General features: G+C 39.2%; 1 protein-coding gene across 1 annotated transcript in view; it reads right to left on the reverse strand.

Annotated features, from left to right (window-relative positions):
- The window catches only part of tenm1 (teneurin transmembrane protein 1), a 381,706-nt gene extending 372,527 nt beyond the window's left edge, over positions 1-9,179 (reverse strand). The window contains exon 1 of the mRNA XM_088344425.1: positions 8,880-9,179. The gene's annotated coding sequence lies outside the window, so the exon portion shown is untranslated. The remainder of the gene's footprint in view (positions 1-8,879) is intronic.
- Positions 9,180-23,233: the final 14,054 nt, after the last annotated feature.

Raw genomic sequence — 23,233 nt, forward strand, 5'->3', positions numbered from 1 at the left:
CCTCATTGGATAATAACTATTAAAACTGAAGGTGAAATTTAGGTCGATCCGTCAAAGCTCTTCGGAACACTCTCATTTGTATCCTATGTATCAACGAGACAAATCTAATGGAATTTGACCTGATTGTTTTGACAACAATGCCAAGATTTCTCAGCCGAGGTGAAGGACAATTTACTGTGAAATAAATCGGCGAAGAAATAAACATTGATTTTCCTTCTTCCGAAATTGTCCACTGACTTGATTAATAACAATTCCACAGTGAGCAATGTTTCACCGTTGGTGAACACCAGTTTTCTATTGTGTCACACTATTTCTGGCGACAAACAAAACAATACAAAATATTTGCATTATGTTCAGGGAGATATTACATTTTCAAAAAATGTCACAATCCACCAGAGACAAATTAGGAACCAAGCAATGACTGCAACCTCATCGTGACGGCTTTTCCGTCCCAGCCCTGGAGCTAGCGACGCTATTTTAGCGCTCCTCTTCACAAGTTAAAGGACGCGCGCACACACACACTGCACTTCTCTTGACAAATTAATCTCATATTTTAAAGCAAGGTGGAGCTCCTTGACCAGGAATCCTCCGGAGGCTCTGATCTTTCCGTCTTTAGACCGGGGAAAGCGCAGCAGTGTGACTGAAGGCCGATTTTGCAATTTCGCAACACGATTCTCATATACCGCAATACCCTTTGTTAACGCGTGCACACTTCCCGACTTTTGTCGACTAGTGATGGGAATTTCATCTGTACGGATAACTGGCACCCAAACGCCTCTTCAGATTGTTTTTGTTGCTGTTATCCCTATATTACTGATGATTGCGGAACCACATGCTAGAAAAAAATAAAGTGGAAAAGACCAAGAAGACAGAATCAATAAAAACATGAAAAACAATAAGAAAAAAAGAGAACAAATAAAGAAAAAAAAGAAAAAAACAAGAAATAGAAAGCTGGGTATAAAGAAACAATTGAGGAAAAAATGAAAAGAAAAAAAGGAAACACATTTTAGAATTTACTATGCCATTTTCACCAGAGGGTGCCCAACAGCAGTTGTGGACCTAAGCATACCTGTATCCGATCCTTCTCCCATCCTGACACTTCATGATGACGGTTTGGACAGCACACAGTTTGGAATCATTATGTCATGTTTGCAGAGGTGGACTCAAATGCAGGGAAGTCAAAACGAGGGATGGCTGAAGGGCCTTGTCTGTCCCTGCCAAAACAGGGACCAGAAGCGGCCAAAGGACCCTACCCCTCTCGCAAAAGTCGAGTCAAGTCATGTTTATTTGTAGAGCCATTACTCACAAAGAGTCTCAAAGGGCTGCACAGACCACAGATTATTGCAAACCAAAGACTATTATTACACTATCCCCTGATCTAAAACCTTCAAAAGGGCGAGGAAAAACTCAAAAACCTCAATATAATAACAAATAAAGAAACCTTGAGGTAATCCCCCTTCCAGGATGACCAGGTCACAATGGATGTTGCAAAAATAAATAAATCACAGATATTGTCAACATAAAATATAAGTTATTCATATGCTATAGAATTGAAGTGTGATTGGAGCCTAGATTTAAACAGTTCCACTGAGGTTGCAGATCCAATCTCAGGGGGAAGACCATTCGTCAGCACAGCCAAAGGATACAGAAGCTTCCCAATCGCTGTCCCAAGATGGACCCCTCAGCCGCTTTTGTACCCTTTCCGGGGGGAAAGAGAAAATAAAACGAAAAAAAGAAGGATAAACAAAAAAGAAAAAAATAGGTAAAAATAAGAAGTTGGAAAAAAATCAAAATATTGAAAGGAAAAAAGGGAGGGAAAAAAATTTAAAAAATAAAGAAAGAAGTAAAAAGATGGGAAAAAGACAAGAATTAAATAGAAAAGTAAAAATGTAAGGGAAAGAAAGAAAAAAGCTAAATCAACCAAGTTGAAAACTACTGTAGAAAAAAGTCAAATAAAGAAAAAAGAAAGAGGTCCCCTTAATACATTACAATACATTATAATAAAGTAACATTATGCACACAATTAATCAGTAATTTAAAAATAACTATATTCTACTATATTATAATATTGTTTATTGATTTGTTCTACAATGGATTTTTTTTTTATTTATACGAAGCAACTTTAAATCCACTGAGAATGAAATTGAAAAACACATGACACAACCAAAAATAAATTAAGTAATTTGACTTTTCAGTGCAACAACAAATAAAAAACAAAAAACACAGGAAATACAAAAAAAAAACAAAAACATAATATACAAAATTATTAAACCATCCATATACCCGACAAATGTAAACAACACAGAATCGCTGAAAAAAATGTGTATTTACCAATCACAACTGAAAAAAGTGTCTCAATGGGAATCAGCTTGTAATTGGTGGGGAGCCGGCTTTCCTCATTCCCTTCCAAGAGCTTGCTGATAGAGCCGTTTTGTTCCCAAACAACACATAACCATTGCCCACAGCCCAAGGAAGGAACACAAGTGGGAATAAAGAGGTGGAGATGTCAGCTGAGACAAAGCCAAATACTTAAAAGAAGATTGCCTGCGGCATACATGCTACACCGCAGCTTTTGTGTGCGTGCATATGTTTAAATTTATCCGCATCAACACTAAGTGGAAATAAATTTGGTTTTGATGCTCGTTTGCATTTTTTAAACTCTACATTGTTACTTAATGAAAGAGTGGTCAAAATGTTGTTATAGGCAATAACCACACATGCTTTTCTTTGTGGTGTAGTTTCAAAGGGACACCGCGTAATATTTGACCACTAGATGCCACTGTTTTTATATAGTACAACTGAAAATGAGTGCTACAGAGCACAAGGAAGATTTTTAAATTACGGATACTCAAAGTGACCAAACTGTTTTTTGTTTTTTTTTTGTGGTTTTGAGGATACCATTAGCTTCAAGATGGCATATATATATTTATAATATATATATATATATATACTGCATATATATGTATATTTTTTATTATTATTATAATATTATTGACATCATATTATATAATTATCATATTATATAATCTTATTATATATTTTTTGCTTACTATTCTTATCTTCCCACACCTAATAGTGACACAGAATTGATGAGAAACGTCAATCAGCACTGTTGACTGAATGATAACTCATTCATTGCCATATCTTATGAATACGTTTTTAGAAGCAGTATCCTTGCGTGCCAAAACGCAAAAAAGTTTTTTTTTTAATTATTATTTTAAAGGCTTTGGCCATGCTTCTCATTAAGTTTCAAGCCTCTGGGAACGATTTAAGTAGGATAAATCAGCATTTGATGGCAGGAATGATGTTGATCAGGTCTTTGTCCACACATAGAGAAAGCCCCCACGCCTTTGTGTTGCTTTGCTTCTTCTGTCGAGGGTTGTGCTTGTCGGCAAAATCGTATGATCAGGTCACAGAAAAAATTGGGCGCTAAAAAGTTCTTGCAAAGTATATGCATTGTTCATACATAAGTTCAGTGTTCTTGCAATACATGTTATTTTTCAAGCAAAGTGACCTTGTGTTTATGGAAAGCATTGTTGTGATAACGGAGGTATCACAAATGCATGTACTATCTCTATATACTTACGTATCTACAGAACAACATTTTGTCGGCCTTCAGAAATGATTCAAAATGGCAAAAAAAGGTGGCACTTCCAATTTGAGACAAGTGTCTGGGATTGAATGAGTTATAGACATCAATTGACGCACTTCACATTTTTCAAGCTACAGTGTGTGCTGTGCATCATCAAGTCAAACTCATCATGTTAAGTGGTGACGTATTTTGCTTTTCTGAACGGACAACCGAAGTGGCCGAACATTGCGCCTTTTCCGACCAATTACATTCTTATCATTTATGACGGACATGCAGAGAGAGAGAGAAGCGGGTGGTAAAGTGTCACCCTGAGCTTCCGATTGCTTCTTACTGCGGTGGTGAGAGCAATACTCTGAGCAAAATGTACTGCATTGTTTTATGTCACAAACACCCCCCTCTCACATTGTCCTCTCATTAATTCATGACCTTAAATTTATTAAGGAAAAGTCGTTTGGCAGCAACATTGCGAGGCAGAGAGAAACGTCAGGAGTGATTCCACGGGACAGAAGAACAATACAGAGCCATGGGCAACAGCATTCCTGGAACGAACATGTATTAATAATGCAGCGCTAGAGAACAAAAATATAACACACACACACACACACACCCTCTCATTCGTACCTGCAACCCATTTGCTTTTTGGTACAGTACGAGTAATGGGCAAACATAACCGTATAACTTAACACAGTTAAAGAATGGTGTTAAAAAAAAAACAACTATCATTAAATTTATCAAAATCAAATGTTTTGAGCATTAGTTGTGGAGTCCCTCAGGGGTCTGTGTTAAGACAGTTATTGTTTTCATTGCATATGGATGACTATTGTAATTTTTAATTATCATTGAAATATTTTGTATCTGTTGATGACACTACAATACTAGGGTCAGGTACTAATCAATCAAACTTACATTAAAGTTAAATGATGGTTTAATAAAAAACAACTATCATTGATTGTATCAAAAACAACTGGTATTCTACTTGAGAAACCAAAAACCCTCCATATAATGTACAGATAATTCATGTTTTCCTTATTTAAGTTACTGTATAAACATTTGGGAAAATACAATTAAGAGCGACATAGAATGATTTGATCTATTAAAGACGAAAGCTATTAGGATAGTGCATAACCCTAGATATAAAGAACATACAAACAACAAGTTTATTCAATTCAAAATATAAATATTGAGATATTTAAGATAATCAAGATATATTGAAACTTAAATCCCTGCTATTAATATACAAAGAAAGTAAGCACCAACTCCCAACAAAAGTTGAATAGAGCAGAAAGTCATCATCTCTGGGGAATCCATAATTTCATGGTCTAATATTCTCGAACAAGATTGAAAAGCCATTGTGCCACCGAAAGAGGTATTCGTTTATGGAACTGTTGAGATCAGGGACGTCTAACATACAGCCCACGAACTTGATCTAGCTTGCCATAAATGTCCAAGTATGTCAAAAAAAGAAGCGAGTCTCCAGGTCATTTCTATCAAAAGTTATGACGTTTTAAATAAAGGTTAAACAAATGCTGACTCTCCAGCTGCTAGAGTTGAGTTGAGTTTGTACTGTGTGGTGAGTTGGTTCAGGTGTAAAACTGTGATTACTCAGCTGTTAATATAAACCGCTTTACACATCCGATGCCAAAAATGTTTTTTTCCCCATTGTTTGTGAATACATGTGTTGTGTTTTGAAACTATTCCACGTCACCCGTGATTACAATAGACAGGGAAGGTTACAAATGGAGGCTGAATTCGAAAGCATAATACCAAAAAACTAAGCTAAAATTTGGGAGTTTACATTATTTTACTTGATTCGGCCTGCCTCAGAACAGAAAGTCTGTCCCTGCCCCTGAGCCAAACTCAGTTTATCATCTCTGTAGTTCCTACTTCATGTAAATTCACTCAATTTGGGTAGTTATGGAACGAACTACCGCAAAAATCGAGTAAATAATTTAAACCTGAATTTGAAAATCTTTTTGTTGAAATCAATTCCACCCTTACATGACTGCGAACAACACTTCTGCTCGACAGCAGCTCGATAGTTACGTAAGTGTGTTCATTTCTTTCACCATTAGTACCAGGTAATAAATAACCAGATTTTCTAAAACAGGGTTCTCAACTGGCGGTTTGGGAAACAAAACTGGATCGCGGACCTTTTACAGTGGGTTGTAGGCCTTTTGCCTTGGCAAAATAATGCTAAGAAAGGAACATATAGACAAACTCATTAATATTAGATCGGGATAATTCCGTGCAAATACGAGTTGACACCTGCTATTTCACAGCACAGAAAAAGACTGACAGTTTGTTTACACATGGCCAAACGCAGATGCATAATATGGATTTTATTATCTTGAAGACAGAGCAACTGAAGCAAAGTGCTTTGTATTTCATTACAGTGCAGCAAATTGAGCATTAAAGGGAATATTGTTATTATTATATGCATTTGTTTTGGTTTTGCTGGTCATCTTGTTTTTGTTGTTTTAAATATGACTAAATTCTACTATCTCTTTACTCCGCACAATTCTTTCATTCGATATTCTTGAGATGTGGAAATGTTAATTATTTGGGTCGCAGCTAGTAATTTGGTGTGCAGAAGTAAGACAAGCTGAGAACCACTGTCCTATAATATTGCAACTGTGTCTGTGAGCTAGTTTTAGAACAGGTCCGAAAGCTACTCGAGTGTTCCTTAGCGGCTTTCTGGTGTCCTCGGTCACCACTTTGGGGACCCATGCTGTAAAGCATTCCATCTTTAGTTCTCTGAGTCTAGGACAACAAGAAATAGCAGTGTGAAATCGGTAAAACACAATCACACACGCAATTAATTTCAATCCTCCATTAACCTTTCTGCAATGCTTCTCAATCATCCCCTTCTGACTTTACAGTACAAATAACACAACTTCTCTTATAATCTGGAGAAAACTATCACACACTTTTACTTGGACTTTTTACTTTTGTATTGCACGACGACAAGCCAAAAACCCGGGACTCAAAAACGAGCTTGTGTGCTTTTTAGCGCCATATGCACGTGCCCTCTTTGACAAATTAAAAAAAACGGAATGCAACAGCTGAAGGAGATCATTAGCGCCGGTGCACTGCTGGCCCCTCAGATGGACCCTCAGATGGTCGCTGTGGAGTCAGTTATGATTGAAAGTCTAACGCGAGATGCTGCGCGAATTGATTAGCCGTGTTGGATGAGTGACAGAAATGCCAATGCCTTATCGGTGGCACGAGACGGGTGTGTAATTGGCACTGTGACATTTCAATTCAAAGACCTGCCATAATGGGCGTGGCATTTAAGACACGCTCTTAATAACTACCAAAAGCATCTGTATCGAGATAGCATGTTGCGACTTTGTGAGCACGTTTGAGCTCCAGGTTGTGTGTGGGAGTGTGTCAGAAAAGGCTTTGCAGCTTATGGATATGTGTATAGGCGCTAACCCCCGTGCACAGATGCTTTGCTAATAAAAAATAAATAATAAAAATGCACTAACACAGATGGTCTCTTTTCATTATCAATAAGGAAGACGCACATTGAGAAATACAAAATGTAGAATTGTGCTCAGCTACACTGAACAGCTTCAAGTCGCAGAGTTTCTTACACACACACACACACACACACACACATGTAATAATTCTATCCAAAAGAGGCACTGAGTGGAACAGACTGTATAATTATATGAAATAATTGGATAATTGTATGCCTAAATTGGGATGGTTGTAGCAGGAATAGTACAGGTTGATAAATTGAATTTTTGATTACGTACATTTTCACAAAATTGTTGAGTAAAGTGTGACGACGGATTTCTATCGGTTGTTGCCTTTCCCTAGCCGATTATTAGGACAAACCTTTTTTTTTTCTTGAGTTGTGCAATTAAATGCAATTTGAGCGTGGAAAAAAAAATAATGTAGAGTATAAGGCTATTGGAGCATGGCCACACTGGTGCAAAGGATGGCAGCTTCATAGTAATTATGATTTATCCAACTGGTTTGTGCTGCCCTTACTTATTCACTGCTCATTCTTTTAAAAGCCATGGATTCAGAAATTATTGTGAAACGTGAACCTCGAAAAAATTAGATTCTCCCTTAACGGTTCTCTACAAGACCTGGCAACCTTTTTTATTATAGACACTGTGCAGTATGACATAACCGATCATGAGTTCTGAGACCCACCACCCATGTTATGTCTAATTTTATTATTATTAATGTTGTTCTTTTCCTTATCTTTATTTTTTCTCTAATTCCCATTATTATCATTTCAAAGTAATTGATTATTACTTGTAGTATTTATTGAATGTATGCGTTTTGTTACTTTTATTACACATCTATCTCCCATTTTCTTATTTTATTTATTTATTCAACCCTTGTATTCTCCTCATTTTAAGGACAATTTGTGTACTTTTTTTAAACAGCTTACACGGGAATGTAAATACGAACAACATTTAGTATTTATACAAATGATTTATGTAAATTGTCTAGGTTTTTAACAAACAATTGGTGGGTCATTTCAACCCGAGGACATCTGGGGGGTTAATCAGTTATTTTAGTTTTCTGGGTGGCATAAATGTCTGGCTAAATGTGTTGTTTACAAATACAACACTGAAAATATGAATACTGGTTTTTGCTTTTTGTGTTTTTTTTTTTATCTTATTGTATCCAGTTTTTAACTTATTTTATAAACACTGTACACCTGGGTTGGATAGAAAATGTCATCAGAATTTAAAATAAAATCAATAATATTTGAGGGTAAAAAACCCACCAAATTGGATAAATAAATAATCCCTTAATAATGAAACCCAAGCCTTGGGTTGGCACAGCTTTCTGTTTTCAGAATTGTATTACAGCTTCATAAAAATCTGCACCATGTTTGACCTTTTCGAAATATTGCACTTTTTTCTGTCTCACCCATGCTAGAATAGTTGGGCAGATGGGATATGGAAGCCTTCTGGACTTCATGTGGCCCTGCTGGCATCATTAGGCTACCTTGGTGCTGATGCTGATGGAGTGGCACCAGCCCAAGGCTGCAAGTGGACCGGAGCCAACGTGACACTATGCGAGCATGAAGCAGACCGATCGTCACCATTCCTAGCTTTTCTTTCCACGTTTTTGCATGCTTTAGCACGCTTCCGTGTAGCCTGGGTGGTGTTTCTTGCACGCACTGCACACTCCGAGAAACAGCTGATGATCATTTCCTGTGAACTCACGTTGTCCCGAAAGCAAACCGACACCAGCCGCCTCGCTCTGTGCAACAGTGCTGACAAAAAATAAATGAAAGCCAAAACGGGACGCTTACCTGCCCGACGTGCTGCAGCCATTCCTTGCGTGTTCAAATCCGGGTTTTAAGATCCAAATGCGGTGCAATCCCTCCTCGGCAGAGTCGGAACCCCGTGACGTGGCGTGTCTGCTAAACGTGACCGAGGTAGGTCTGCAGGTTCGACTCAGTTCTTGAGATTGTTGCTGACAGAAAAGGAACGGTGTTCGTTTTGGCGATCTTGGTAAGCGGCGCGGTGACAGTTAAGGACCCCGAGAGGGATACGATTAGCTGCACTTGAAGCAGACGAGACACGCTGTCGGTGCTGATGCTGCCCAGGCTTCTTGCCGCTATAACGGCATCAGCGGATCATACCACCACACCGCGGAGAAGGGGGTGTGGCACGGACCGTTTGGCCGTTCTGCTCCTTAGAGTAATGATGCTATTTTGTTTCTCCATAATAAAGCTCTGTCTTAAAATTGAATATTCGAAAAGGCAAGTTGGTTTTATTTCTATCATGAGGCTACTAAAAACAAAGAATCGTTTTTAGATTAACACTAAAAAAAGATTACAGGTGTCCACAACCATGAGAGCAGTGTGAATACGAGCATTAAAGGGGCAGTATGTCATATTTGATTTGTAGATGTCGCTTTATTGTAGAGTGCAACTGAAAAACATGTGGTACAAAGCAAAGGGAAGAACACAAAACAACAGAGAATCCAAGTGACCATGTCTCTTCTAATTATTGCCTAGCCTTTTGTGAACAAAATAGAGAACAACAGGAATAATAGAAAAAAATAAAGCAAGAAAGAGGAAAGAAAAGAGAAAAAATAAAGAAAAAAAGCACAAAAAAAGAAGATGATAAAAGAAAAAAGGGAAAAGTAGAAAGAATAGATAAGACAGAAAAAAAATAGCAATGGATTTATAGAAATTAAAATAATGGAACACAAGGAAAAAAAGAAGACAAAAGCAAAAAGGTACACATTATAAAAGATGAAAAAGAAAATAAGAAAAAAGGAAAAAAGATGGGGAAAGAAAGACAAAAGAAATATGATAACATTTGGAAAAGAGAAAAGGAGGAAGTAAAACAAATGAGGAAAAAAAGAAAATCAAATATAAAGGGGAAGAAAAATAAGTTAAAAAAGGAAATAGGGAAAAAAAGATGAAAACAGAGGAAAAAAGAAGACACAAAAAGTAAAAAAACAGATTTTTGATTTTTTGGGAGAGTACCCCGAGCGGCGAGATGTCGGACAATCACATTAGCTACCTCTAGGTGAGCCTCATTTTATATCAAATGAATCAAATTTTATCAAACTGCAGCTCTTTAAAAATACATATGTATATAATAGTGAACTTATGTTTGCTTATTATTTAAAAATATATATTTTTTCAAACCACTAAGAGGCAACAAAACAGTCCCCTTAAGCAAAAGTAAGAGATGCATACATGCCAACATGTTGACATCAAAAAGCGGTCAACTTTATTATCTTGCACTCAGTTTTTATTCACAAAACGCATTCCATCTCCAAAATATTACAAAACTAAAATAAAACTAAAATGAAAATAAGTTGTTTGTTTTAAACCAGGATGGGCAAACTTTTACCAATACAGAAATGTAAGAGTTCATTGGAGCATTTCCTTCCACTCAAGCACACTCTTAGTCTCTCTTCAAAATAAAGCAACGGTAGGCTAAAATAGTAGTGTCAAAATTTGTTTTTGATGTTTGAATATGACAAAGCAGTGGATTTTAAAATCTAATCAGTAGGTGTTTTTAAAGGGAGAAAAACGATATGTTAGTGAGTATGGAGACGGCCCCTGCCAATCCTATATTGAAAAAAAAACACTGGATAATATTTTTAAAATATTGTTTTCAGGACTGAAATGTCGTGACTTATTTGGGATTTTTGTTGCTGCTTAATGTCACTGCACTGCTTTTCAATGCACTAGTGTTATGATACACTATTTTCCATTTCACTATTATTACAAAAAAGATTCCCTTGCAACTTCATGAGTCTCCATGCACTACCTTATACCGATTGCCTATTTATCCTGACATTATTTTATCACATTTTTTTTTTAAGTCTTTATTCTATCCATTCCATCCATCCATTATCTGCACCGCCTATCCTCAGTAGGGTCGCAGGGGTGATATATATATATATATATGTGGGCAGGGGGACACCCTGAACTGGTTGCCAGTCGGTTGCAGCGCACATAGAGACAGAAAACTCTCTTGCTCCTTCACACATCGGGACAGTTTGGACAGGCTAATTAACCTGACATGCATGTTTTTGGGGACTTCCCGAGTAAACTCATGGAAGCACGGGGAGAACATGAAAACTCCACACAGGAATGTTTGATCCCATGACCTCAGAACTGTGCCGCACATGCGCAAATGCGCTGCTGTGCTGCCTCCCATATATACACATATATACACATATACATATATATATATATATATATATATATATATATATATATATATATATATATATATATATATATATATATATATATATATATATACAATCTTCATAATAGTTAGAACTGGAATAAAGCAGGCTCTGTGACGCTTTCTGCAAAGTGAACACCAACTCAAAGCAATCAAAACAAAAAAGCAAATTACACACCCAGAATATATACCCATGTGGATTGAACAACAAAAGCTAATGGCAACGGGACCATGAATTACCTGATTTAACAAAAGTATTTTGTTGTGGTAGTGAGCAAGCATGATAAAAAATCATTTGACAAGGCAATAAATGCTGTGATGGCCTTAAATACAGAAGACCCCTGGGATATGGACCTCGCACATTACGATGTTTCTCGCCCCCATTAAGAAGTTTTCCCAATATGGACATCACTATAATTTTAAATTTTGCTTAAAACAAAATGCGCGGTGTATGTGCGCATTACAGTGCAACTCAAGCACCTTCTATGTCTCTGATATGCCTGTCTGCTATTGGCCACTACCTTAAAAGATGCTGGTCTGGTATTAGATTGGGTCACAGCATCAATTACATATTGATATGCCATTGGCTGAACTTCTTCCCACCATAATCGATTTATCTCCCTTTCTTCAAAATATTCTACCACAATCTTTACTTTGATTAAAATTTATACTCATACTGGGACACTAACGTCTAAAACAACTAAAAACCCAACCAAAAAAACCTCTCGAAGCACTTATGAAGTGTAAATCTTGTGTAAATTATAACTATAACCTTATCCTCCTTCTTTTATAACCTTATCTTATCTGTTTCTTTTTCTTCTTGTTTTTTTTACCTCACTGTGAATGTGTGAAAATGCCCAATTTCGTTTTCACAATATGTTAACCAATTTTGTAACAATGACAATAAAGGTATATTCTATTCTATTCTATTCTAAAAGGAGAAACAAAAAGATGGTTTATTGGGTACGTGGTAGTTTTGCACTCGTACTGAAACAATGCATTGGTGTTCACAGGCCTTATCGTAAGGCATTTACCCCAAAAATATGATGTAAAAAAACAAGAACTTAAAATTTAGACAATTAATATAATCCACCAATAATAAAATATCATGTAATTTGAGGAAGTATATGTTTGGATTTACAAGGTATATATTGAACAAATATTGAAAGTTAATTTTATGTATTGATTTCTGGTTTTAATTTGATTGAATAACAGGGAGCCAATGCATGTTAGCTTAAATCGGGGTAATGTGATCAAACTTTCTTGTCTTAGTTAAAAGCCTCGCCACAGCATTTTGTATCAGCTGCAGGGTCTTGATTTTGTACTTCGGGAGACCGGGGAGTGGTAAATTACAGTAATAGAGACGGGAGGCAACAAACCCATGAATTATGATCTCTCCATCAGACTGGCACAGTGCTTAAGATGTGATTTTAAGCTTCTGTTGGTATTATACAAAATTATGCATGGACTTGCTCCCTCATATGTATCAGATTTAATATGTTTCGATCCGGAGCCTTTCCTCTGAAAATGCTGGTCTACTAGTGATGCCAAGAGCCAAGAAGAGATCCGCAGGTTCGAGAGCGTTCTCCATTCGTGCTCCTGTGCTGTGGAATGCTCTGCCCCTTGAGATTTGATCTGCAATCTCAGTGGAAATGTTTAAATATAAGCTTAAAACACACTGCTATTCTATAGCATATGAATAAGCTATATTTCATGCTGACAATATCTGTGTATTATTTGTTATTGCAACATCAGTTGCAGCGTAGTCATCATGGAAAGGGAAAACCTCATGTGCGGTTGTTTCTCAAAGTTTCTTCATTTTCCTCATGTTGAAGTTTTTGAGTTTGTCTTGCCCTCATGTAGGTTTTAGATCAGGGGATGGTGTAATAATAGTCTGTAGTTTGCAATAATCTGTGGTCTTTGCAGCCCTTTGAGAATCCTTGTGATTAAGGCCAATACAAAAAAACACTACTTGACTTGAACATTCAAGGGGGAAATATATATGTCTAGTATATGTATCGGACTCAAAAACTTGATCGAACACCAATCAAACATTTTCAATAGTAATTATCCTTATGTGACACATTAGTGTCAATTATAAAGAAACGGTCTCTCCTGTATATAACAGAGTAAGACACTACCTCATTAGTAAGCGTATTTATGGCCATGTTACAGCAAAGCCTATTCAAAAGGAGCTTCAACTAAGGAACATATTTTTAGATTTGACATTACTGTTGTTTTTCAAAGCTAATAAATTGAACTCGACACAGCTGAGGGACCAACACAGTGTGTTTTCCTTTGCTAAAGCAACTTCTTAATGAGTCCAACGTATGTGCTCCACGCATGATGCTTTCAAGGGGGTTTTCAGGACTAACTGAGGCTACTGCAAACTGTGTGTGAATGACAGGTGTCCTAATGATGCAGTTTATTATTTCCCCTAAGCCAGGCACACGAGGGGCTACAAACAACCATTCTGACAGCTGCTTCTATCTCTCTGTCTTTCAGCCTGTCTAACCATATCCCCAACACACCAAAGTGGCATGCATCTTTTATCAAAATTGGTTCTGGACTTTTCCTACAATTTCACCATTGATTGAGCCAGCGTTCTGGCGTTATCTACCAAGGCACAAAAAGGAGGGACTGCTCCAGGTTAAAGGAGGTTCTGTTTGAAAAAAAATCAGTGGTAGATTTTGTGCTACAGTATATCCAGTTTAAATAAACTGGTTGTGGCGGAAACCTAAAGATGGTAGAGGATTTTGATCAGGAGCCTAGAGTCCTTCATAGTTGTCCAAATGTCAGGAACATTACACTTCGACAGCCTGGTGAATACTCTCTTGAGGAGCCAAGCTTATCGGGAGCGACACATCTCGACAAGACATCTCCTTGACAACCAGCTCATTTCTGATATTTGAAGTGTCACATTGTTTAACTGTGAATCCGCAGTCCCAAAAGCATTGAATAAAGAGAGCCAGAGAAGTGGACTCGTTTTGTGATAAAAATAAAAATAACATAATCACAGTGTATTTTCTTCCAAAGTGTACATTACTGAAAAATCTTGATTACTTTAATTTATTGGTTACTTCATATAAAAAAGTAACTCCCCAGATCACTGTCACCTAAAGTAGCACATTACTCCAAAAGTAATTATCTAGTTAAAAATTACCGTACATACTTTCACAGAAGCTGGCCAAAGAAAACTGCTTTAAAAGAGCCACACCATAAAATGAATAGAAGAAACCATGTACCAACCTGTGGAATCAGTAAACCATATGTTTGGGCTTTTGCAGTATTGAGAGTTTGCAATTCAAGACTTAGCCAAGACTCTCCATATCAATTTTGTTACTGGCCTTAAAACCACTCAAAGAGTTTATTCTGTATTTTTGGGTAATGTCCAATACGTTGTTTCCTTGCATCGCTGCTATTGACCGAATTCAGCTTATGTTTACAATAAAATATGTGTGTTTTGCCCATTTGCTTTTCGATTGGTTTCAGTTCATTTTTTGTTTGCTATATAAGCCATGCTCTCTTTCCCATCCGCTTCTGGTGACACACATCAAAATACTGTATGTGCATATAAGCTGACCCCCGGATTTGAGTATTATATTTTATAGTTTCATCGATATATTTACAAAGATTTGCAGACAAATCTGGCAAACAGTGCACCATATAGTAACAGCAGTAGAGTTACAACCTTCTATTACCAACGCGTTACAGTACTAGTTACACACATAAAGTAATTGCGTTCTAGGAATGCACTACAAAACAACGGGTTAGTCCCAAAACTGTCCATACATTCGTCATGAACATTATATTCAGGGCCATAGGGTTAGAAAACAACATCTGGTGTCGGTTTATAATCACTTTTACAGCAGAGAAAGCTGACATTTTAGCTCTAATTAGTCGTCTGTTTTGGCCTGCATTGGATTTTTTTGAAAGCCCGCTTCTTTTAAAATTTATAGACCTAATGCCAGTTTTTTTTTGTAGCAAATGCCATCAGATTATAGTGTAAATTGCATTGGATTGTATAGGAAAATAAAAGATGTCTTATGGAGAAAAATGTCAGTGGAAACAAATAGGAGAGGCCAATCTCCATAAGAGCATGTTTGCTGAGCCAATTATCCCTGCCCTATTTGGATGACACGGAAGCGCAGCTGAGTGGGATGTGGCGCGCAGAGGTGGATTTATAGCTGCTACTCCATGAAAGCGATTTGAGGGCGAAGAGAAAGCTACTGTTGCTGCTGTGAATGCTAAGATGGAAGGTCTGGGGAGAATAAGTTTGATGGGAAGTCGTCCAAGCCTGTCCTCGCCGATAGACCTCTGCCTCAAAAGATACGCCATACACAAAGTATAATAGATGGTTCATACAGACGGAGCTTTACCAAAACTTCATCGGCAAAATTTGATGTTGGAGCCCACTATTACAATCAAATGTAAGTTAGAATTGATGATTGAAACTTATTTCCTCCTTCATTACTCTATTCACTTAGGATACTGCCCATGGTTACGTTATTATACAGTGCATCCGGAAAGTATTCACAGCGCTTCACTTTTTCCACATTTTGTTATGTTACAGCCTCATTCCAAATTGTATTAATTCAATCTCTTATCTCAAAACTCTACACAAAATACTCCATTATGACAATGTAAAAAAGTTTTTTTTTTACTTTTTGAATTTATTAAAAATAGAAAACTAAGAAATCACATTTACATAAGTATTCACAGCCTTTGCCATGAAGCTCAAAATTGAGCTCAGGTGCATCTTTTTTCCACTGATCATCCGTTAGATCTTTCTACAGCTTAATTGGAATCCACCTGCAGTAAATTCAGTTGATTAGACATGATTTGGAAAGGCACACTCCTGTCTATATAAGGTCCCACAGTTGAGTGTGCATGTCAGAGCACAAACACCAAGCATGAAGTCAAAAGAACTGTCTGTAGACCTGCGAGACAGGATTGTCTTGAGGCACAAATCTGGGGAAGGATACAGAAAAAAAATCTGCTGCTTTGAAGGTCCCAATGAGCACAGTGCCCTCCATTATTCGTAAATGGAAGACATTTGGAACCACCAGGACTCTTCCTAGAGCTGGCCGGCCTTCTAAACCGAGCGATCGGGGAAGAAGGGCCTTAAGTCAGGGAGGTGACCAAGAACCCGATGGTCACTCTGTCAGAGCTCCAGCGTTCCTCTGTGGAGAGAGGAGAGCCTTCCAGCGGGACAACCATCTCTGCAGCAATCCACCAATCAGGCCTGTATGGTAGAGTGGCCAGACGAAAGCCACTCCTTAGTAAAAAGAACATGGAAGCCTGTCTGGAATTTGCCAAAAAGCACCTGAATGACTCTCAGACCATGAGAAACAAAATTCTCTGGTCCGATGAGACAAATATTGAACTCTTTGGTGTGAATGCCAGGCGCCATGTTTGGAGGAAACCAGGTACCGCTCATCACCAGGCCAATACCATCCCTACAGTGAAGCATGGTGGTTGCAGCATCATGCTGTGGGGATGTTTTTCAGCAGCAGGAACTGGCAGACTAGTCATGATAGAATGAAAAATGAATGCAGCAATATATAGAGATATCCTGGATGAAAACCTGCTCCAGAGCGCTCTTGACCTCAGGCTGGGGCGAAGGTTCATTTTTCAGCAGGACAACGACCCAAAGCACACAGCCAAGATCTCAAAATATTGGCTTCGGAACCACTCCGTGAATGTCCTGGAGTGGCCCAGCCAGAGTCCAGACTTGAATCCGATCAAACATCTCTTGAGAGATCAGAAAATGGCTGTGCACAAACGTCTCCCATCCAACCTGATTGAGCTTGAGACTTATTGCAAAGAAGAATGGGCAAAACTGCCTAAAGATAGGCGTGCTAAACTTGTGGGATCATATTCAAAAAGACTTGAGGCTGTATTTGCTGCCAAAGGCGGATCAACAAAGTATCAAGCAAAGGCTGTGAATACTTATGTAAATGTGATTTCTTAGTTTTCAATTTTTAATAAATTCAAAAAAAGTTAAAAAAAAAAAACTTCTTCACATTGTCATAATGGAGTATTTTGTGTAGAATTGTGAGGTAAAAGATTAAATTAATACAATTTGGAATGAGGCTTTAACATAACAAAATGTGGAAAAAGTGAAGCGCTGTGAATACTTTCCGGATGCACTGTATATATATACCACAGCCATATCCCCCTAGTGGGAGGTGGCTAGAGTCATTTCTGACTCTTTTTGGGAGATTGATTCAGAGGAGGGGATTCCCAGTCCCCTCACTCAACCCAACTGAGGTGTTGGGAGTCAAGAGGTGACCAAATCTCCCAATTCCAACCCCTAATGCTGAACGCCAAGCAGGGAGGCAACGGGTACCAATGTTTAAGTCTTAGGTATGACTCGGCCGAGGCTCGAACCACAACCTCCCAGTCTCGGGGCAGGCGCCATACCCCCAAGGCCACCGAGCTGGTGGTTACGTTATAGGAGCGATTATTGCTGGACCCCACCCCTTTCACTGGGTGTCTCAAAAATGTGTACACATTTTTGTTGCCTATATCTATAAGTTATTCTTTCTTTATAGACTGACGTCATTGAACTGAGTTATGGCAGTGGGACTTGACTTTGAACAAACAAAATGCATTCTAAAAAGGTACTTGAAGTATGAAAATTTTTTTTATTTCTGGTACTTAACCTGGTGGTCGACCATACCATGGATTTTCCGGTCACTACCAGGCACAATTGTGTCTGTTAATCAAACCTTTTTCAATGTGGCCTAATAACTCCAAACAATCTTTGTGGGAAAGTGAGCATCCCCATAACATTGTTCCAAGTACCACTCACATTACTGACTCTTCGCTCTGGATCATCATAATTAAGAGCATGGACAAACTTGGAATTAAACTCATTGACAATATTTTTTGCCATGTGAAAAGTTATTTTTAAATACCTATCTCACACCTAGCCTGCTTCAAAGACTTGATTGGACTCTTTTATAAGGTTTCCCGTAATTTTCCCTGTTTCGTGAGGCTTGCAGATGTACGTGGTCTCCCAGAATTCTTCTTTGGGACATCTAATTTAAGTGACGGTAAATCGTTTTAGTGGTTCTTTGGTAAACTCCCTCCTTAATTGTCTACACACTTCTATTGCGTGTCCATACTTCCAGTAGCATTTTAGAAAAAAAACATATTCAAAGTCTTGCTGTCATCACTCATTTCAATGGGTTCTTTATATTAAGACATAATAAATAATTAAGTTACCAGTTGCTAACATGTTTATACATTTTTGGGGACACGATGTACTGTAGATCGAAATTACCGTTAAACAATAAAAGGCCAAAACTAATGAAAACAAAACAATTATATATTTAATCAAAATTGAATTGATATTTAAGCAAGCACAATCCCAAATCTGAACCATCACTAATTGTCCAATTCATTTGAGCTTTTGAATTGTTAGTATCAGTGCTAACAAAATATGTTGTGCAGTATGTTCAAATAAACCATCAATGATATATATATTTGTTTTGTGATACATTCTACAGTTAACTCCAACTGGCCAGTAAATAAACATATTATAAGAAAAAAGGATGGGGAAAATGTATGTGCCACCACTAATGATATTGTTATATAGTTATTCATGTATTATGACTCAGATGAAATTTTCTTCATGGTTAATAAGTCTGAAAAAATATCAAGATGTTTTGGGGTTGCACTCTCAGATGAATGGCCCTTTTGTACGCAAGACAATAGTTTACTATATGTTTCAGGCAACAGAATATCCACTACATACACCTCATGGTGACAAAATCTCAAAACGCGTAAAGTAAATGGGTATACAGCAGATATAAAGGAAAAAGCAAAAGGCGATAATAAATGTGGCCATCCCAGCTGACACAGACTTTAGTAAGAAGGAACAAGAAAAACTGGATAAGTACCAAGAGTTGAAAAAACAGTTAAAACATGTAGAAAAACACGACCAGTGTGGTCCCTGTGGTAATGCTGCCACTTGGGCCACAAATTCCAAACTGGAAGAGTGGCTCCAACAAAACAAAAACGTCTTAAGCCGCAGTCCTGAAGAGCACAGTCTTATGTACAGCAAGATACCATGCGGTACCCTATAACTCTGGTAGAGGACCCAGGTTTGAAGATAACATAGATACCACCCCACCAGGAGTGAGGAGGGTATGTTTTTTGCATATACAGCATTGTCGCTTATCCGAAACAAACAATAAAAGGGGCAAGCAGCGTGACAAAACATATTTTTTTATCCTCATCCAAAAGTCAACTGTGACATGGCCTGCATGTCACACTCTTATAGACTCACATAAAAGTAATGCAGCACATATACAGTCAGAAAAATATACATTCAGGAATGTATACTAAAAGAGGGCCGACCCGGCCCTAAAGGCCCAGCGGCTGACCAAGGAAGGCAGGCAGAGGCAGGAATTAAAGTTTTAGCTGCTGCAGCAGGGAAGGATCGTCAGAGGGTGCGAAGTTAAGGCACGTTCGGCACTCCGATCTCTCCTGGGTTCCTTCCGCTGCTGTGGGGCGTATTTATTATAGAGTCAAACATGCGCAGAACATACAATGGAAAAGTACTGGCTGTCGTTGATTAAAACAAGAATGTGTGAATCATTGGGTGAGTCTATGTGTGTGTGTGTGTGTGTGTGTGTGTGTGTGTGTGTGTGTGTGTGTAATTGTGTGTGTGTGTGTGTGCGTGTATGATTACTTGTGTATTAGATGAAAAACAGGTTGAGCAAGTTAATTTCATCAGGTTGAGCAAGTTAATTTCATCAGGTTGAGCAAATTAATCTGTAACTAGGAGTCTGAGAAATACACAATAACTGAGAGTAAATAAGTTGAGCTTACTTTACAATACTGTATTCAATCAGCTTGGGTTTTGGGGGACTCCTCCTTGATCTGCTACCTTATCGTGGTGGAGGAGTTTGTGTGTCCCAATGATCCTAGGAGCTATGTTGTCGGGGGCTTTAAGCCCCTGGTAGGGTCACCCATGGCAAACTGGTCCTAGGTGAGTGGCCAGACAAAACGCAGATCAGAAGACCCCTTATGATGAGACAAAACTTTGGTCCTTGATTTCCCCCGCCCGGACACGGGTCACCGGGGCCCCCTTCTGGAGCCAGGCCTGAAGGTGGGGTCCGCTGGCGAGCGCCTGGTGGCCGGGCTCTTACCCACGGGGGCCGGCCGGGCACAGCCCGAAGGGACGTCGTGGGACCCTCTTCCCATGGGCTCACCACCTGTAGGAGGGGCCAAAGGGGTCGGGTGCGCAGAGAGCTGGGTAGCAGCCAAGGGAGGGGTGCTTGGCGCGACGATCCCCGGCTACAGAAACTGGCTTTTGGGACATGGAACGTTACCTCTCTGGCAGGGAAGGAGCCCAAGTTGGTGCGTGAGGTTGAGAAATTCCGACTAGATATAGTCGGACTCACCTCTACGCACGGCTTGGGCTCTGGTACCAGTCCTCTCGAGAGGGGTTGGACTCTCTTCCACTCTGGAGTTGCCCGTGGTGGGAGGCGCAGCATTGCGTCACTGCTTTTTGCAGATGACGTGGTGCTGTTGGCTTCCTCAGGCCGTGATCTTCAGCTCTCGCTGGAGCGATTCGAAGCCGAGTGTGAGGGTCAAACAGAGTTCCCGAATGTTTGATCTTACATTACACAGTCCAGCGTTTTTCCGAATTGCTCAGTCCAGCGTTTTCCGAATTGCTCAGTCCACAATTAGTAGATTTGGGAGTCCACAATTGAAAGGATTTGGGAGTACAGTCAATAAACATGCCCGATTAAAGTCGCCGTCGACGATAAAGCTCCGTTGGGGTAGTGCAAGCTGATGGTTAGCAGCGGGCAGGAGATATAGCGCTATGCTAACGTTAGCATCTGGTGAAACTGTTAGCGGTGGAAAGTATACAGCAATCACAAAGACCACAGTTCACTCTCCCGGTACATAGCTAGAAATTCCATATCGAGTGAGCATTGTGTATCAATGGTTCGACTATTATTGTAGCGCGTAGTCTCCAACCCCTGTTTTTACCGGAGTTCTCGTCTCCTTCGAGCCGGTGATGTAGTGCGGCGTCGGTAAAGCCAAGACTCCGTGATGGCAAAAAAAGTCCTCCAATTCCGGACGTTGTTTGTGGCGATCCGCAGCTCAATTCACTCATTGTGGACGGATGGATCTGGCGTTGGTTGAACATGCTTGGGAGCGCTGGTCTGTGTGGTCGCCTTCTTAGCTTAGCTCAGCCTTTGCTCCGTTGTTGTCATTGTCGGCAGGCGGCAAATCTTCCAGGGAGATCCGGTGGTCTCTGTATATCCCTCGGGATGTAATGGATATTATTGTAAGTGCGAAGGGAGTCGAAGGGAAAATAAGAGGGATCAGGAGACACTGAAAACAAAAGACGAACTGGAGCTCGAGCCGCAGCGTCTAGTAGACGCGCCGCCATCTTGAAAACGGGGAGCCAGTTGAGGTGGCTCGGGCATCTAATAAGGATGACTCCTCGGGAGGTGTTCCGGGCATGTCCCACCGGCAGGAGGCCCCGGGGGCGGCCCAGGACACGTTGGAGAGACTATGTCTCTCGGCTGGCTTGGGAACGCCTCGGGGTCCCGTCGGATGAGCTGGAGGAGGTGGCTGGGGATAGGGACGTCTGGGCTTCCCTTTTAACGCTGCTGCCCCCGCGACCCGACCTCGGATAAGCGGAAGACAATGGATGGATGGATGGATGGATGGATGGGTTTTGGGGGAGGACTTCATTTTGCATGAAGATCCTGTCCATACTTCTTTAAATAAAACATTTCATCTGTGACATGAATGGTAGAAGGAAAATCTGATTCTGATATTTCTCCAAATATTGCCCGCATCCAGACATAGTCAGGGATGCTATGAGTCCCCATTGGCTCTCATACACATTGGGCTCCATCATGCAAAGGGAGACTTGTCGTTCGTGTGTATAAATGTACTATGCATGGGCCAATCTCATATCTTCGAGCCCACAAGTCAATTTCCACATGCCATGTCAAGCACAGCGTACGCCATGCACCACCCTGATTTCAATGCAAATAAAGAAGCCACAACCATTGGCTATATTCCATTCCATATGACCGTGCAAGAATAGAAAATTCCATGTAAAATTACCACAAGAATAAGCTAAAAGTTGTGCCTTGATCCTTTTGCTCGTTCAGTGTTTACTGTTGTGCTGTTTAATATCAGATTAAGTATGCGGTGCTACATCAATTCCCAGCTTGAGGCCCTCTAAATGTTCATTATTTAGTTGGGCGGATGCAAACTGTTTGTCTTCTCTATACTTCTTGTCCCTGGTAGGCCGTAATGCATTGTCCATTGATCAGTGCTAGAGCACAGGGTGATTGTGGTTTGCTTTATTAGATACTAACAATTATCCTTTCAGTAATTTGCAGCAATTCCCTCTTGTTACGTTTGGCTTTATTTCAGGTTTGGTCTCCTTCCACCTTTGCTTTGTTGCAGACAAAATCCTGCTCTTATTACCCGATTACATATTTATTCATTTTTTCACATCTATTGTGTCCTTATATACTGAATTTTAACTCTGCAATTTTTCTAATACATCTAATAATCAGAATAATCAGAAGCTGTCCAGAAGGGAAGACAATACAATTATTTTAACCCGTATTCCCAAGGATGCATTTTATTTGGTTTACATTGAGCACACATACATCAACAGGAACCAAAATGCATCCAAGGTATGTGAATATAAATTTTAAAATACAAAAAGCAAATTCAACCAAGATTAACCAGTCTTATTTTGGGAGGAATTACCATTCTTGTTAAAACTAAGTCCAAATATATTTAATGGGTAATCCGACTCTAGTTGCATGCAAATAATCATTTGTGAGCATTTCAACACCTGTAAACTAGTTTCATGTTGCAAGTTTATTCGGTTCTTAATATTGGACATCTGCAAAGTAGATTATTTAGGATTAAAGTTCTTGAT

The sequence above is a fragment of the Urocampus carinirostris genome, chromosome 9 (assembly GCF_059441175.1).
Source record: "Urocampus carinirostris isolate Australia breed hairy pipefish chromosome 9, RoL_Ucar_1.0, whole genome shotgun sequence".
NCBI lineage: Eukaryota > Metazoa > Chordata > Actinopteri > Syngnathiformes > Syngnathidae > Urocampus > Urocampus carinirostris.